We start from the raw sequence: 9697 nt of genomic DNA on the forward strand, positions 1-9697 counted from the left end.
GAAAAGTGAGATAATAGGAAACAGGAGGGGAAAATAAGATCCAACTATTAATATGTTCATAAAGCACGTAGGCAACTAAAGACCTATGTAAGTGCTAAGTACTTTTACTGGGCCAGATCCTGATGTCTTTGCTTGGTCATTACTCAGACCAAGCTCTCAGAGAAGTGAGAGTTGAGTTAGGGCTTTAGGATTTGGCCTATTGATATGACTATATTCTAAGTAATTATGATATCTTCAGTCCACCCTTCATAAAATGGGACTAGAAATGTTGGATCATATTAAAGAAGTTCTGTATTAAAATCACAAATGAGTTTGATTCCCCAGAGTTTAAATTCCAGGGTATTACTAATTAAGAGGTCTCTTGGTTTTTGGTACTGTTTCTCTCCCTCTATGTGTGAAACTTGCAAGCTGCTAATTGTGTTAGTACATTCTAAGACAGAGTCTATTCTCAAAGCAATTCACAGAGAGAGAGACTCAAAGCAATACTCTAACAACAGAAACAGCACCCAGAGACTCCCCACCCTTTTGTTGTATTAACAATTGTGATTAAAATAGAGATAGAGGATGTATGTGGATGGATGCTTGGTGTGGATAATAACTGAATGATCAGGGAGGTGTCAGCCTAAGAATCCAGTGTCCATCGGCTGAAGAAGGCGTCAAGTGGAAATAACCAGAGGACCCCCCGGAGGGCAGACTGGAATCCACCCAACAGCCTCAAGAATGGGAGAACCAAAGAACAAAATAACATCTTGGAGCCGTCAGGAATGTGCTATCTGCTGATTGATTCAGCAACAGCATGATGAAGCAATTCCCATAGACTGGCATAGGAAGAAATTCCTATAAAAATAGACTCTAAAAAGTGAGAACTTTGGGGGGTCTGATTCTGCAAACCAACTTCCAGGAGCATCAGATGAGCATCTGACAAGGCCCTGCTCCCTCCTCATGTCCAGGCCACCTTGCCAGTGGCTTGGCATGAGCAACTCTAAGGCTGGTAACTATGATAACAACCTTGCAGAACCTGTGTGTGTGTGTGTGTGTGTGTATGAATGAATGTGTGAATAAATATGAGATTGAATGGAATGTTATAACTATAACTAACTGCTTACTAGGATTCTTTCTGTATTCACAATAAATGTGGTATTTTGCCTTTTTCCCTTTAATAAGATCCTGCTGGTTTTTATTTTATTGGTACAACAGAAATAGAAACCATACTGTTTACTAGCTAGTTTTGGTTTTGTTTGCAAACCCTCTTTACAAGCTACCTTCTGCAACCAGCGTCCAAAAACCAGTTTGCTGCATCCTCTGATGCAGGCTGCAGCTGCATTCTCCTTGTGACTGCATGTGGCAGAATAGCCTCATGAATGGGATGTTGGCACTAACTAAAAGGTTCCTAGTTCACATTAACATAGTCCTTTTCAAACAGGATTACATTAATACAAACTAGGAACTTTTTAATTCGTGCCTACAGCACCTACATGGCGGAGTTACAGTGCAGCACTTCAGTGCGCACTGCTATTCAAACCCCCGGCGTCCGAACTGTGGGGCAGTTAGCTTTAATATTTTATCAGAGGGTCCACAGCAATTTGCAAACATGCAGCCAATGCTCACAACGATTTTATTATTTATACAATAGCACCTACAGGCCCCCAGCTGAGATCAGAGCCCCATTATATTCAGTCCTGTACATACACATAATAAGACTGTCCCTGCCCAAAAGAACTTGCATTCTAAATAGACAAGAAGAATGGCAAGGGAAGCAGTGCCATTGAGTAGTGACTTGCAAACAGTCACACAGTGGATTGGCAGCCGCGTTGAGAAGAGAACCCAATTCTCCTGACCCCCTCTCTAGCACCCTATCCACTAGATCAGGGGTTCTCAACCTTTTTCTTTCTGAGCTCCCCCCAACATGCTATAAAAACTCCACGGCCCACCTGTGTCACAATAATGGGTTTTCTGCATATAAAAGCCAGGGCCAGCATTAGGGGGTAGCAAGCAGGGCATTGCCTGAGGTCCCACACCACAGGAGCCCCTGCAAAGCTACATTGCTCAGGCTTCATCTTCATCCTTGGCTGGCGGGGCTCAGGGCCCAGGCTTCAACCCCATGCAGCAGGGCTTTGGCTTTCTGCCCTAGGCCCCAGTGAGTCTAATGCTGGCCCTGCCTGGCGGCCCCCATGAAACCTGGTCACGGCCCCCTAGGGGGCCTCAGACCCCTGATTGAGAACCACTGCACTAGATCACATTACCTCATGTGAGTTAGGTTTATGGTTGGTGAACTCTACCCACCAGTGATATCAGGAAAATTTAAAATAAAAATAGTAATAATAATAAAAAATTACAATTCCGTGCAAATCAGAAGCGATACTCAGACTCCAGCAAGTTGCCAAGATGCTGACAGTGTGCCACAATATTCAACAGCTTCTCATTTTAATTGTCACTCCTCATGTTGTACAGATACCAATGAAAATAGTGCATAAACTCAGCCAAAAACTGATATGTGTCTACATGGGGGAAAGAGTATCGAAGCAAGAAAGGAATTCAACTGAGCCTCACAAAACACAAATCTGGAGTTTTTAAACACTCTCCCTTCTTTTGCTCTTCTGAGGAGGAGATTTTGACCCAAAAGCTTCTTGGCATCACCAGAATCAAGAATAGATTCTTGGCCCTGCTAGGGAGCTGTGCAAAGTGGCATAAAGTCCGTTTAAGAGGCTACTTGGGGATTCTGCTTGTGTAAAGAGAAACCCAGGGTGTCATAGAGCCAATGTAGTGACCCACACCATCCACCTCCAAACCCCTGAGGTAAGGGGCATGGCCGGGGAAAAGGGTATGGCTCTGCACTCCAGTTATTCTTGGCTATTGGAACAGTACTTGGGGCCGTAGGCAGCTAAATGCAATTTCCAGCAGCCCTTTAAAACAAACATCTAGGTTGGACTCTCCAGAGCGTCCTCTAGAAAAAAGACTTTAACACTTGCTGAAGATTCACTTTGACGCAAAGTACCCAGTCAAACATCACCTGACTGCATTTTGCCAACCTATTATTCAGCCCATAGGATGGCTGGTGTGCAGTGGTGCTGGCAGCCAGACTGTCACACACTGATTGGCCGCAGAGACTTGCCCATGCTGCCACAGTCAAATTCTGATTGGCCTCCCCCATGTTCTGCTTGTGTGCTGATCGGAAGTGCTAACTGGGTATAAATGTCCCATCTCACCCTGTAATCTGAAGAGGAGATTTAGCTCAAACCGCTGCTGACCAAATCCTAAAAATAAATGAGCGTGCTGTGAGGGATAAATCTTGAATGTCAGGCGACACCAGAGTTAATCTAATATCAGAAATGGGGTTTAAGGCAGATTGAGTTCAGCACCCATGCATCTGGGTCAGCAAGGGGAAAACACTGAATGAGATTGATGTGATTTTGCTGTTGTGCTTTCTTTGTCTATATTTGTATCAGACTTTATATAAATCCCATCCCAGTAAACACTCTACAAAGGGGGAATCTCCCAGCATCCTGTACAGGAGTGGGTGTGAGTTGCCCCCACAACACTATCACCCTCATCCTACTCCAAAATAGGACTCTGTAGAGGTTCTCCACAATGTCTGGGATTTGCATGTGGAAAGGAAGTTGGCTGGGATGGAGCAATGGACTAGGGCAAAGTATATTATATACACACACACATACACGCACATACAGAAAGCATCAGTAAATCCATTAGAGCTAATGAATATTGGGTCTTCGTTAATTTTCCACAGTCAGTCTTCATGCCACAGAATCTCCATGGGGTAGCTTAATAAAACAATGGTGGGGGCAAATGGAAACGAACCACGCTGCCAGGGAGCCAGAGATGAGAGCATGAGGCACTGGGGCTGAGTCAGGATCCTGTACCCACCACACAGATGGCTCTGTAACTCTGGTGGATACCCTGAGTTCTGCAGAGTTTGGAGGCAAACAACTGCCTGTTTTTTGGGTGAACATCTCTCTCTCCTGCCTCCCCCCCCGCTCCCATAACATCTCCAGTGGAATCATATGAGAAAAATACTCCAGGGGGACCTTCTGAGGCATTTCCTCCACCCCACCAAACTGAGAGTTACTGCTGCTGAAAACAGGTTTGAAATGTAAACATAAATATTGTGCCAGATCTAAGGTGGAAGCAGAGAGAGTTGTTCCATTTCATCATAAAATGACACGGAGCACCATGAAGGGATTTTTTCCTCCCAAGTGTATTCTGGGAGGTTTTTACAATCTCATTCCTACAAATTGCCATGGCTAGAGAGGAGAGATTGGAAGGGAAGGTCCCAGTTCCACTGAACATTCTTTCTCTCTCTCTCTTTCAGGTACATGGCTGGCAAGTTCTTGTTCACATGCTCAGGGTCTACTTGATCACCATATGTGGGGTTGGGAAGGAATTTTCCCTCAGGTCAGATTGACAGTGACCTTCGGGTTTTTCTCCTTCCTCTGCAGTGTGTGGGTGCAGGTCACTGCTATGTCTCAATCATTTCCCTGCCACTGCATGGGAATCATAGAATATCAGGGTTGGAAGCGAACTCAGGAGATCATCTAGTCCAACCCCCTGCTCAAAGCAGGACCAATCCCCAATTTTTGCCTCGGATCCCTAAATGGCCCCCTCAAGGATTGAACTCACAACCCTGGGTATAGCAGGCCAATGCTCAAACCACTGAGCTATCCCTCCCCCCTATATGTGGAATCAGTATGTGGTGCACCCCGGTCCCTCCTATATTCTGCCTGTGGCACATAACAGTCTAATCTCCGAAGGGCTGTAATACTTGGTCTAATTTCGGTTGTTCGGTTTAGTGTGCAGGAGCTGGGGTGATGCTGGTGGCCTCTGATATCCAGGAGGCTCTAGATGACCAGGTGGTCCCTTCTAGTCTTAAACTCTACGACTTAATGACCAGAGCTTGGTGAAGCTGCAGAACTAAGCAAGCACTTCTCTATGTGGGAAACCCTCCCCTTTGCCCCCACCAAAACACCCGAAGCAAAACTCTTTTGCTGGGGATCTTGTGGTGGGGGCGGGGGCAGAGCTAGCCATGTCAGCTCGGTGCCTGCTGGGGAGACCTCCTCTATGAGAGGTATTCCCCAGGAGGACCTTATTGCTATTTTGTGGCCCCTTTGCACAGCCACTTGGCACGGATGACTTCAGCTTCCCAAGAGTAGTATAAAGAACAATATTTAAGATATCAGTATTAGAAATGACCTACTGCTGACTGCAGGCTTTGCTGATGGAGCAGCTGCAGGGCTAAGCCAGAGTAGGATTACTACGTTTGAGATGCAAAACAAACTAACTCCGCAACCCCCCACCTTCAACAGCCACTTACAGTATCTAGAGAGAACACATAGATAAGATTGATAACATTGCATGTCTTCTCACCCTCGCATGACTCAAACCCTCTCTCACACACGCGGGTTGTGCTTGCATGTTGGTGGGCAGACAGCTGCTGTATTTTCACCAGTTATCAATTAAACAGCAGAAGTGGGAATACTGTAGCATCTTTAGCTGGACACCAAAACTTTTAACATTAGATATCCCAGTGCACCGGGATAATAATGCAAATCTTTAGACCCACAGAAAAAAATATTGGCAGATGAAATTATATTTCTGGCAACCAGCTGTCAAGGTTCCTTCCCCACTCTGAACTCTAGGGTACAGATGCAGGGACCTGCATGAAAACCTCCTAAGCTTATTTTTACCAACTTAGGTTAAAACTGCCCCAAGGTACAAACTATTTTACCCTTGGACTTCCACCACCAAACTTTATCTGGGTTCCTGAGAAAACGTAGTTTGGAAACGTCTTTCCCCCCAAAATCCTCCCAACCCTTGCACCCCACTTCTTGGGGAAGGTTTGGTAAAAATCCTCACAGACCAAAAACCCTTGGATCTTAGAACAATGAAAAAGCATTCAGTTTCCTTACAAGAAGACTTTTAATAGAAGTAAAAAAGAATCACCTCTGTAAAATCAGGATGGTAAATACCTTACAGGGTAATTAGATTCAAAACATAGAGAATCCCTCTAGGCAAAACCTTAAGTTACAAAAAGACACACAGGCAGGAATATTCATTCTATTCAGCACAGCTATTTTCTCAGCCATTTAAAGAAATCATAATCTAACACATACCTAGCTAGATTCCTTATTAAGTTCTAAGACTCCATTCCTGTTCTGTCCCCAGCAAAAGCATCACACAGACAGACACAGACCCTTTGTTTTTCTCCCTCCTCCCAGCTTTTGAAAGTATCTTGTCTCCTCATTGGTCATTTTGGTCAGGTGCCAGCGAGGTTACCTTTAGCTTCTTAACCCTTTACAGGTGAAAGGATTTTTCCTCTGGCCAGGAGAGATTTTAAAGGTGATTACCCTTCCCTTTATATTTATGACACCGGCAAATCCATAAAAAACTGGCCAGGTGGTAACCACAAGCCAGAGGTGGGGAGCATGGATCAGGGTAGATGTGTCAAGGCAGGAGGTCAGGAAGGGACTCAGGAGGAGCAGCCCACAGAGAGGGGGAAAGTAGACTGGGTGCACATGCGGGTAGGATGGAGCTGTGTTTTCTGGAACCAGAAAGAAGGGGCTTCTAGAGAAGCAGGAGAAGGGGCACATGGAGGTGGGCAGGACATTGGTGTGGAAAGAAACACTGTTGGGGGTGGGCAATGTAGAAGCTAGGATGGAGGTGAAGAGGAGGAATTTAGGCAGTGCAGAAGACTGGGTGGTGTGGAGTGTGGTGGGTGAGCTGTGGGAGGACACAGAGGGTGTATGGAAGGGAACATGGAGTGGAGGGCCTGGAAGGAAGCCATGAGCAGGAGACAGGAGGAATGGCAGGGAACAAGGTAGGGCATATGGAAGGGAGTGAGAGGTATGGAAGGGTCACAACAGGCATGGGGAAAGGGGGGTAGGGGAGATATGGCAGATAGGGCATGGGAGTGTTGGGGATCTGGGAAGATGTAAGTTGAAGTCTTGTGTCTCTTTAACCAGTGGTGGATTAGCTACTGGGCTGAAGGGGCCCGTGCCTAAAGGCCCCAGCCAAATTGGGGGGCCCCAGAAAAATGAGCATCTCCCTGACCCAAACCCCCTACTCAGCAGAAGTGCTGGGCTGTCGGGGTAGCCCCAGTGCCCGGCCCCCGGCTGCGGCCCAGGACTGGAGGAGCTCTAGCTCTCTGCCCCAGCCTGAGATCTGGGGGAGCGCTCACGCCCCGCTGCGGTTCTGGGGGTGGGACAGAGCCTCTCCAGTCTTTGGGCTACAGTATGGGGCCATATGGGGCCAGCTGTGGGTGGAACAGAGCAGGGCCACAGAGGGGAAGGGGCAGAACAGGGTGGGGCCATGGGCGGGGCTGCAGGCAGAAGGGGTGGAGAGGGGCCCCCTCACTTGCTCTGGCCCAGGGCCCCACGAAACCTTAATCCGCCTTTATCTTTAACCACTCTAAATGCTTAAAATCTCTAGACGTAAACTAGAAGGACCCTGTATCTGGCTGGCCATGTTTGCTTAGACCCCCCCACCCTGCTAGCAGGTGTTACTGTTGATTCTGATGGAGGAAGGTATGTGGGGCTTGCTACTCACTGAGGAACCAGGTGGTTTGGTACCCCCCAGGGATATAAGGGCCGTGAGACTGGCACTCTAGAGAAGTTCAGGTAGATGAACAGGCCCTAGGAGCAGAGAAGCACGAGAGAAGGCTTGAGCTAAGCTTTACGTTACAGTCATTTGTTTGTTAATAGAAAGCTCAGGAAGGGAGTGCATGGGCTTGACTTTAGAGGAGTTTGGGAAAGGCACCTGCGCTGTGGGGTTAAGGTTTTCCACATGAATAAAGGCACCTTCTTCTCCACTTCTGTTCCGTTCCGTTCCACTATCCCTTACCTCGAGATCCCTGTGGACCACATACACTAACCCAGTTCAAACCTTCAAGCTCACTCAAGAAACTGGAAAATCCCTTAAATGAAAATCTTTGCCAAAGTGACCAATTACTAGTCTGCTTGGAAAGGGATTTTCTTGAGTAGGAAATGCGATTTTATCACTCGTAGTAATTTGTTTTTTAATGTATACTTTTTGCAAATGTGAAGGCCAGAGTTGAAATTGGGGGTGTGATAGTGACAGATGAAGGATTATATGAAAGTAGGGAACTGATGGGGGTCCTTTCATTGTTCATTTTCACACATAATGTTTGAAGGGTATCTTGGACTGTAGAAAGCACAATGTTTTTGGTGGTTGTTTGCCTTTATTGAAGCACACCTTTTAAACTACATTTTTGTTCATAGACTGCTTTCCTTATTTTGTGTGTGTGTTGTTTTCTTGCTTCTATACTGTTCAATCACTCCTCTCACAGTACATAGTTTGCAATGACAATTTATGACAAAACTGTCAGGTTATATTAGATGTAAGAAAACTTATTCATTAAATTCCTACAATCAGACATTAAAATGTATATTATTCCTGTGGGGACAGGAGAAGGGGGGAAAGTAATAACATAATCTCTGTTGCATATAAAATATTCATAGCTGAGCAGAGTGTCTGAACCCTAATGCTTAAAAATACAGGGCTGAGCAGTAAATGTGATTGGATTTCTTATAATCTAATCATTTTGCTCCATATGTGGCCCCCAATCTGTTTAGGATTGTTAAAATTCCTGGGTATTGTACAGCCGTCCCTGGAGAATGCTGGGAAGAATTACGGACAGTGCCTGGAACAGATGGGATGTCAATGACTCAAAGCCAGCAAAGACTAAAAAAGAGGGCAGTTGTTAACTCCTTCTCTGCCAGCTGTATTGGAGGGTTTGGGACAGACAAACTGATACAAAACATCCTGAATATCAAATGCTATTTAAATTTTAGGGCTCTTCAGAACCAACAGCTACTGTTAGTGAAGATAAATGGTAGAAATATTGGTTATATTCAAGTTGTCATAGCTCCATGTCACATGCTTTCCACAAAGTCTGAACAAGAGTTTAAATGTCTCATTGAAACACACACAAAGAAAATTCTTCTCCTTCGGAGTGGAGGTGCTGTAAATATGTCTTCAGACTAATGCAAAACAAGGGAGTCTCCCTGCAGATGAATGAGATTTGGCAGCCCTGTACTTGAATCAAATAAAATAGTCTGGTTGCTCAGAGTTGCCTGCTTCTTTCCAACTTCTTGTTAAAAAAAAAAAGCTCATATCAGCATTTGAGAACCTCTGCCATATAAAATACATGGACATTCCTCTTTAACTGTGGTTTATGATGGATTAGTTCTATTTATGTTAGTTTAATCCTGTAACATGTATGACAGCAACACACTAGCTAAAAACAAAATATAGGATTACCCTATTAAAATGACACCGATTATGGGCAAAGTTGTCTCTTTCTGTGACCTTTTCAATTGAAGTTCCATGGAGTTGTTAAGGTGAAAAACATCCATCACTTTTGCACATACACACAAAATAAAGGTTTTGTTGCTTTTGTTGGCTCAGGTGGGAGTTTTATGTATGTTCTAAGGCATGATTTAGCAGAAGTTAACCTAAAATACTAAGCACCCCAGGGTGGGAGAGAGGAAGGGAAATTAATATAGCAGCCTGGGTCCTTCAATATGTTTTTCTCTTTAATTCATGAAAAAGCTGTTAGTACCACAGTGCAGGACTTGAATTCTGGCTGGGGACTTGGCACGTTCTTCTGTTGCACTGATTTTACCCTTGTTGAGGAACAAAGTCTGTCATAAATAACAAGGAATTT

Source organism: Eretmochelys imbricata, chromosome 7 (genome assembly GCF_965152235.1).
Source record: "Eretmochelys imbricata isolate rEreImb1 chromosome 7, rEreImb1.hap1, whole genome shotgun sequence".
NCBI lineage: Eukaryota > Metazoa > Chordata > Testudines > Cheloniidae > Eretmochelys > Eretmochelys imbricata.